This window comes from Nomia melanderi, chromosome 9 (assembly GCF_051020985.1).
Source record: "Nomia melanderi isolate GNS246 chromosome 9, iyNomMela1, whole genome shotgun sequence".
Taxonomy (NCBI): domain Eukaryota; kingdom Metazoa; phylum Arthropoda; class Insecta; order Hymenoptera; family Halictidae; genus Nomia; species Nomia melanderi.
In genome coordinates this window covers 5,387,843-5,396,451 of record NC_135007.1, presented here as the reverse complement: position 1 = coordinate 5,396,451, position 8,609 = coordinate 5,387,843, and the positions used below count along the sequence as shown (strand labels likewise).

The window sequence follows — 8,609 nt, the reverse complement described above, 5'->3', positions numbered from 1 at the left end:
CTAAACTCTCGTCGGAAAATATATACTGGAGCGAAGAAAGAAAGAAAGATGGAAAAGTAGAAGAAGATCGAAAAGAAGAGAAAAGATTCGAAAGATAGAGAGGAAGAAGGATAACGGTGAAACGGCAAGTAAAGAGATGTGTAAGAAAGAATGGAAAGTTTCCAGGCCTGCAAGGGCCTGCCCGTCAAACTGGGCAGTTCCGAGCGAGGCCTGGAAAACCAAATGTGATCGCCAAATGTGTGATTGTACGAAGCAGACTCGCGCGAAGTAACAGTTATAAAGGTAGAAAGTGAAAAAGAAAAACCAGTGGCGTAAGGCAGCTTTTCGACCGCCACAAAACAAAATACTAATAGATAGAAGGAATTTGAAAATAGTGATATATAGTATATCTGTTAAATAATTATAGTAATTCATTAAATGAACTTTAATTTAAACGGAAGAAAGTCAGTGAAATTTATTTCTATGTCTCAACATTTATTTTCATTGGAAAATCGAGGAATCTAGAGCATATAATCTGTTCGAAAATTAAGATAATCCGAGCCATTCCACGCTCCATTTCACTTCGGTTACCAAGAGTAAATCGTAGGTGTAGGCCCGGCATGCACGCGACCCATATTCCTTTCTTGATCTTTAGTTTCTCGTTATCTTCGATTACAATTTTAATTACTTCGTCTATTTCATATTGGCTTCGGCAACTTTCACGCAACTATTATCGTTATATAATCTGTACTTTATTTCTCCATCGTAGCAACCCCCCCACGAGGAATTCCACAATGTTATCGAGTTTTCGAGACAACGAAGGTCGCGTGCCAAGATACACGAGGTGTAAAATTGAGGTGATCGTAATTCGCGATACCGTTCCGGAAGAAAAATAGGAGAAGACAAGCAGAACTGTCATGTGCTCGTTCGGCGTGAAAGTATCCGCAGGGAATTACCGGAAGATTTTAAAGACCAAGCCATATAAAGATATCTGTTATCATTAATTGCTTCCACCATAATTCATTCTTATCTGCAATATACAGAGATCATCTGAATCCTTTATTTACGTTTCAATTATTACAGTGCCAAATTTTCATCGTTAATCGTGAGCCATGATATACGACCGAAAATAAGAGAAACGTCGCTGCCGAAGTAGTTATATAGCGTTATACCCAAAATACCGAGCGTCCGTAATACACGGTAAGTATCATTTCTCTTCCCTGTTATATTTTATCTTATCAAGTGTAACATTAATTTCTTCACCTAATGGCTGCAACGTATCGATTACCGTTACATAAAACTTTCTTTCACCTGATTCAACCGTATAATCCACCAGGCGAGTACTGCGATGAATCGAAAACCGCTTTATTTCGGTTAAAAACAGTTCCATTATCGTCTGTGTCAAGCATTATCCGTTTCTACAAGAACAATAATCATTGAATTATCGTTCCCGTAAAAATGGTAAAACATAAAACATTTCTGATACAGGTTCTCTACCACGGTTACCGAAAAACGATCTCGGAATTCCTATTTAAATCGGCCATTAGCGATTCCGTTCCGCTCGACGCGTATAAATCTGCCGCTATCGGAGATAGTATCTTGTATCGTCTTTCATTTAACGCCCTGTAGATGCTTTCTACTTTCTATCCAGACACCGGTAACAACCTATCCGCTCGCGGAGGCCGCGGTCTCGTGTGCAAATATGAATTTCTGCACTTATCGCCGCGGCGGCGCGCGGCTCGCGGCGTTACGAGAGCCGCGGGACAGCGCATAGGTCGCGGCGCGTACACGCGGCCGCGCGCCGCTACGTAGAATGCATACATGTATAAAACGGGCTGGCAACGCGCTCGCTTTTGCATTACGCAAGAACCACGCCTAAGTCGAAGCTGTCGGTGCACCGATCGAAAGCCGATCGCCGCTGCAGCCGCGATCCAGAGCAATCTAACTGCCGTCCGATCTACTTCGTCTCACTGGTTCGGCAGTTGGACCGATTAGCGTCGGTGTCACAGCTTTGACGAAAACATGGAAAGGATGGTACGATTAGAAAACTGAGGTGGGAACTTTTGCCCTTTTAATAGTAAAACTACTGAGCGTTTAACACTAAACGTATGGGATGTTTATAATATATTTATTCCTACTGTGACCAGTCAAATAACTGGTTATAAAATAAAGGTAAAATAATTAAGGATCTTTCTTAATGGAAACGGAAGCAAAGGGAATGACGGAAATTGGAAAACTGATTTATTGAGTAATGTAAGAATTGATATAAAGTTGAATGGATAAAGGGAAATGAACAATGTTAAATCAAATAAAACCGGTCATTTGACTGGTCACGGTACGGTTAGTTTATATACGATTAACCCCTTGTTCTGTGATTTCTTTCATAGCTGTGCTTGATAAAATTATACTTCGTCATTCATAACTTAGGAGAGGAAGAAAAGAATGCCTTGCTTGTTCTCTGTCTACGTTTACTTTAAAGGTTAAAAATTGATAATAGACAAGTAATATTTCATTTATTAGAGAAATAAATAAATAATATTTAGATTTATTGAATTCCATTGAAAATTTTCATCACTTTTAATGTTTATAAAAATAGTTACCATACATTTTTTCGATGTCTTCGCATATTCACTAGAATTGTTCAAGTGAAACTATTTACTTTTAAAATCATTTCGAATATTTGATACTTTGAAGATGTCAATAATTACGTACTTGGAAAATTGAAATCCTTCATTTTGATGAGTGTGGTAGTTCTAGTGTTAACGTGTTGAATGTCACATCGGTACCCGTAGAAAAAACGGAAACTTAGAAGTCAAGTTTTTTCACAGTGATTGTATTCTCAACCTAACTCTCTCAACCAATCTCGTTCAACCTTCTTGCATGTTGTAAATCCAATAATATTAGGATCGTTTCATATGTCACCCAGAAAATTAAGGTTTAAATCTATAAGTAATACTGTGTCGTCGTTATATGGGTGACGTGACGGTCCACGCACTAAGGACGAATACCGTTAGATTGACATCAAACTTTCATATTTGTATTTGGCAACTGTATCACTTAATTACTTAAATAATAAGAGAACAATACATAGCTTCCACTTCGTTTAGTATTTAAAAATCTGATGTACAATTTAGTTTACTTTATTGAAACCTCAAATTCCATAAAAAATCCTTGTGCACAATCAGTTCATTGTATAGACATGAACGTTTACCAATACATTTTAATTTTATAGAAATTAGAATCGGAAAGAAATAAGTATTACTTTCATAATTTCAATAGTTATGAACGAAAACGAGAGAACAATCGAAAGAATTATTACTTTTTCGCTATTTAAAGCCGAAAAATTAAATATTATGAGAAGTTAAAGAAAACAGTACACGGATAAATGTAAAACTAATTGCGTAGAATCCAAAGTTTTTCATTGCCGATCGTAGAGACAAATATTAGAAGAATTTAAATATCGTTAAAGCGAAATCACTTGATTTTCTGGGGCAGTCCGCGATACCGGTGATGCATTAAATCGAATTATGTTCGATTCTACGATTTCGAAAAATGCACATCCACACGAATTATGTGGTATTATTTGGTTCAATTTTATCATGTCGCATATTTTGGGCTCTATGTTCCGTGCTTTATTGCTGAGATCGACTGTCATGATTACGAAATCCATATTCACTCGTTAAAAATGTTACGCTGTTAAATGCCTATTAACGGGCCCGCAGGAATCGGAAGTACGTTTATGACTTAAACTCATTTTGGGACCACCGATCGATGATCAGATCGTAATTCGATCCATTAATCCTTTCAACATCCAGTTGCAGCGAAATATTAAACTTCGAGAGACAACACAATTACCGTGTCAATATTAATAACCAGGAAACTAGACTGTCCAAAAAATTCTTCTTTTTAACAAGACCGTACTGTAATATTACTTTTCGTCAGATAAGTAGACTAATAATTAGACCAGAAATTATACTGATAATTGGACTGCAAAGTCATGTTTTCGTCGTTAAGAATCGCGAAATTACGTTTTCTATATTCATAGCTTCAACAGGTTGAAATAACATGACGCAAATTCGTATTAAAGTTTCCATTTTATTACTGATTACACGTGACAGCCAGTATCAATATAAAAATGTTTTCTACGCTTAATAGATCACTAATTACTGTAACAGAATCTTATTTTATCTGATCGAATACTTTTTGCCATACGTATTATAGCATCTCCCAAGTTACCACGACTTTTTGTTCCGAATTAAAAGATAATGAAATCTTTCGTTCTTGTCGTCGTAAGTAACAAATTTCGACCATAAATGATCAATTTCTAAAAACTTCGCTGTTCCCAGAAGTCTACATTAACTCGTTGCGGTCAAATGCTACTATAATACTGACTTTTAACTTTGATATTTAAAATAAACTACTGCAAATGATTACTTTAATTATTCAACTAACGAGAGATTGATAAGTGGGTTTTTTTACCACTACCTAAGATTTCGATGCATAATTCTGTCTTTTACAGAATGACCTATTACAAATCTATCCTTGCTGCATCCCTTAATTTATCGATTCATTTGATATCATATCACTAAAAAAGATAGGAACAAACAGACTAGTAACAAGTTTGCACAATCAACCTTTAACACTAAAAATACTGAGCAATTAGAGTGATTTATTGCACAAATACACAAATTTAATGAAGAATTTCTTACAGAAACGCCTTCGTAACCTGAATACTTGTAAAGTGAAGATTCCGAAGTGGGTCAATTTAACTATTAGTGTTAAGTATGGACTATTATGCAATTGGCACTATTAGCTACCTAGAGATATTGAAATAAACCAAAACAAATAAATACAGTTAATTGTTTTATTAATAACTACAAACCAAAATATTTAACATTAATCGGTAATTTTCAGACTTCCGTACTTAAAGGTTAACCCGGAAAAGACTAAACAGACGAAAGGATTATACGAAGGCAACAAAAAGGAACGCAGTGGGATTAAAAAATTCTCGTCGATGCAACAGCGACCGAGCTGCCCGTTCGTTCGGTCTTGCTTGAAAAACCAGCGTCGATTGCAGGTTGTAGTGGCTGACCAGTCTGCAGTTCGCTCCATGTCGTGATGGGTAACCGCCGATTTCGTAAAGTAGCTACCCTAGTCCGGATCAAGCGTGAATTTCGAGGCGTGATTACGACAGAGAGCAGGTGGCCGCCGTTTATCGGGAAGGAAGTCACGCGTGCGGAATTCCTCGTCTGCTGAAACGCGATCGGGGTCGCTGGATGTATACGAAAATGAAAGACGGTAGATTTCACTCGCGGTCAGGCGACTTCCTGGCTTTCCCCGCGGAATGTTTACACGCTTGCACGCCGGGATCGCGAGACGAGCGCTTCTCGCGTTCGCGCCCATAACAAGTGCCACGGCGCTCTCCGTAGATCCGATCAACGGCGTTCGTTCGATCGATCGATCGATCGATCGGCCGCACGTCGGGATCATACCTTGAATTGATGAATTTGGTTCCGTGTGGACGCGCCCGAACAACACGCGACCTTTGCACAAAATTTCCTGTAGGCGCGCTAGAAAACAACGATTTGCATGTGCACGCTCCGCGGCGTTACGTAAAACGACAGGCGCGTGGCGATCACGAGTGAAATCGGACTAAAATGCTAAAGTGGAAATCAAGGTTCAATAACTCCGTTATTCACCGGCTCGGCAACTGTCGGGACAATTCAGCACCCTGAAATATTGGAGGCAGTCCCCGTCACGTGAAATTATGTTGGGTTCCTTGGTCTGTGGCTATTATTCGGGTTTAGTGGATTTTGGAATACGGATACCATGGAATTTTGTTTTAGGTTGTATGAAATATTTCTGATAAGAAAATTAGTCTGGTGGAAAGATCTTGTCGCTTCACTTTTCAATGTGACGTTTATATTATAACGTGTAAATAAATATTACAAGTATGTAAACTAAAAGACGACAGAAAGCATTAGAATAAAATTTGCAGTTCGGTAAACTTTCATTCAACGAAATGAAATTTTTCTTTATTGATATGTATAAATATAAATAGTCTGTGAGAGAGGATGTTTTTCAGGTAATAATTTGTATGTATATTTGAAGGTGTTCATGATAATATAGAAGGTGAGTCACCTAACATTGAACGTACAAAATTTGTATTGATCTTAGTACGTTGATTATTATCAAATATACATGTAAACTCATTGGATCAATACAGAAACTGATCGTTTAATTTTTATTTTTCAATGTATAAGGGTAATTTTTATGTTTATTATTCCCTATAAACTTACAATATAAAACCACTGAGTTATAAATGTATTTGTCGTGCAATCTATAGTTTCTAAAGTATTTAAAAATGTATATTTTCAGCTTCGAACTTTAAGGGTTGTTCTCACGCTTTTAATATAGAAGATACTCAATAACAGAGTATATATGAAATATTTTTCAGAGAACAGTCCTCAATATAAATTTTATAAAGATAAATCAATTCAGATTTAACTTTCTTCATTCTTATCATTGGATTTTATCGAAATATCCATGGTGATGATGAAAATTCAGTTGAATTAATGGTGACTGAAAATGAATAAATCAAAATTTTAAAAGGGACTGTAGAGTAGTATAAAAATAAATAATTTAGAGTGATCCAAAATGAAATATATGGAGATAGTAAAAGTTGTATGGAATGCTTAAAAATAGGAAACAAGAAAAGAGGATAAAACACTGCAAAATATAAAATTTGATGTAGAAGTGGAGAAGTGAGATACAACATCAAAGTTGTAAAAAGTACCAGAATAAAATATATAAAAGCTAAAAATGGAATAAACTTTTCACAAAATATTTTTACACGGTATATTCAGTTACTATGAACTACATAGTTAGAGCCTTTCTTCTTTTTATATCTTCCCCTCTTTCATTTTGTGTTTACATTAACGTCCTCATCAAACGTAAATTAATTAAATATTAATGATTTCATTTATCCGAATAATGTCTTTACAAATCTGACTGCAGCGTGTTACCACACTTTCAAAATTGCGATTAAACCTATGAACGTTCATTGACCACGTCAGAACTACTTACGCTATTCAAAATTATGATAACTTCGAACATGTCATGTACAGTGTTCTAGATACAGTTCTGACCAACAAATCCGCAACCAGTAGGAATGTAAATTTCGGTTATAGAGCACACATTGACTTCATCCTCCCGCATAACGCATTATTAGCTCAACCGAGCACATTGTAAATGCACGATTAATTGGTCAGTCGTTACTAATCAGGTCTGTATCACAAATTTTTAATGCAAAAGAGGAACACTTCATTGTTAGTTTGAAATCTACGGAACGGTCTATAAACACAGTTTCATATACTGCAGCCAGAATTTTTAAAATACGTGATAATAAAGGAACCGTGAATTTTATGATGTATCGTTGATTGCTATACAAATAAATGTGAATGTATTTTCTGTTATAAATGTATTTATTGAAATCAAAAAGTAACAAAACGTATTTAAACAAAACATAATTTAAACGGTTTTAAATTAAAAAATGGAATTAAAAACAAATAAGGAAATGATCCATCAATTAAATCAGTAAATAGTATAAAATTACAGTGTATTTTTGAATTTTTGTGAATTACACAATGAAGAAAAATTCGCAGATACAATTTAACATGTTTTATGTAACATGATATTAAATTACAGTAAACTGCAATAAACTGCGATTTAATAATATACATGAGATATTATATAAATCATCTCTCCATTACGTAAATTAATAAAGTTGTAAGGTTCTGTGCTAAATAAGCACCGGAATTCGATTACAAAAACAGAATGGAAAATACGCGTGTAATTCTCTAATCCAGAATCGACTCGAAATCTACGCCATTGGGGAAACGCTAAAATAACAAGCGTGGAACCGTAACGATCTTCAACGTTGCAGAAATTCACGCGAGAACGGAACGTTGCAACTTTGAGCCTGATATTCTGCTAGGCTGCTCGGTCAGGAAGCGCCCGATCCGATTTCGAGATGGTCGATGTTTCTGAACGCATCCGGTTGTATTTTTATCTCTCTCGTTACAACGTTTCGACATTTCCACCGGTTGCCAGTCATTCCGAGAAATTTCTTGCGCCACGTGTAATTATATTATTAACGGGACAATTCATTTTGACCGTGGAAATTTTCGTTTCACGCGCTTTTGTTGTCTGCCGTTCCGCGCAATCGTGTAAAACCGGGCGAACGGACGGTTTTGCGCGGCATAACAGTCGAATTATTGACGCGGCGAAATCGATTCACGTGTCTGTCTTTCTTCACCCCTTTTTCATCACAATTTCTTCCGGACCGTTCAATCATTGGAGGTCTGTGTTCTGAATGTTGAAAACGGTGAAATCATTCTTCAGCTATCACTCGGTTGAAAACGTAACGTCCAGCCTGATCAATTATTTTTCACTGTGGGTAACGATTCAATTTATCCATGTACAGAATCCACGGTAATTACTGGTACAATGGTCTATATGATAAATGTAATACTGCAAAGACTTTGTCTTTAGAGAAATTGATAAAATACCAACATGTATATACTATAATCCATAGATATTTCCTTTGACAAAGTACAAACGAAAACAGT

The 8,609-nt window shown here is 36.2% G+C and overlaps 1 long non-coding RNA gene across 1 annotated transcript; it reads left to right on the top strand.

Moving 5' to 3' along the window:
* Positions 1-1,816: 1,816 nt before the first annotated feature.
* On the top strand, positions 1,817-7,452 carry LOC116431281 (uncharacterized). Its single transcript, XR_004235894.2, has 3 exons — positions 1,817-2,032; positions 4,691-4,761; positions 4,894-7,452. It is a non-coding gene; the product is annotated as an uncharacterized LOC116431281 (long non-coding RNA).
* Positions 7,453-8,609: the final 1,157 nt, after the last annotated feature.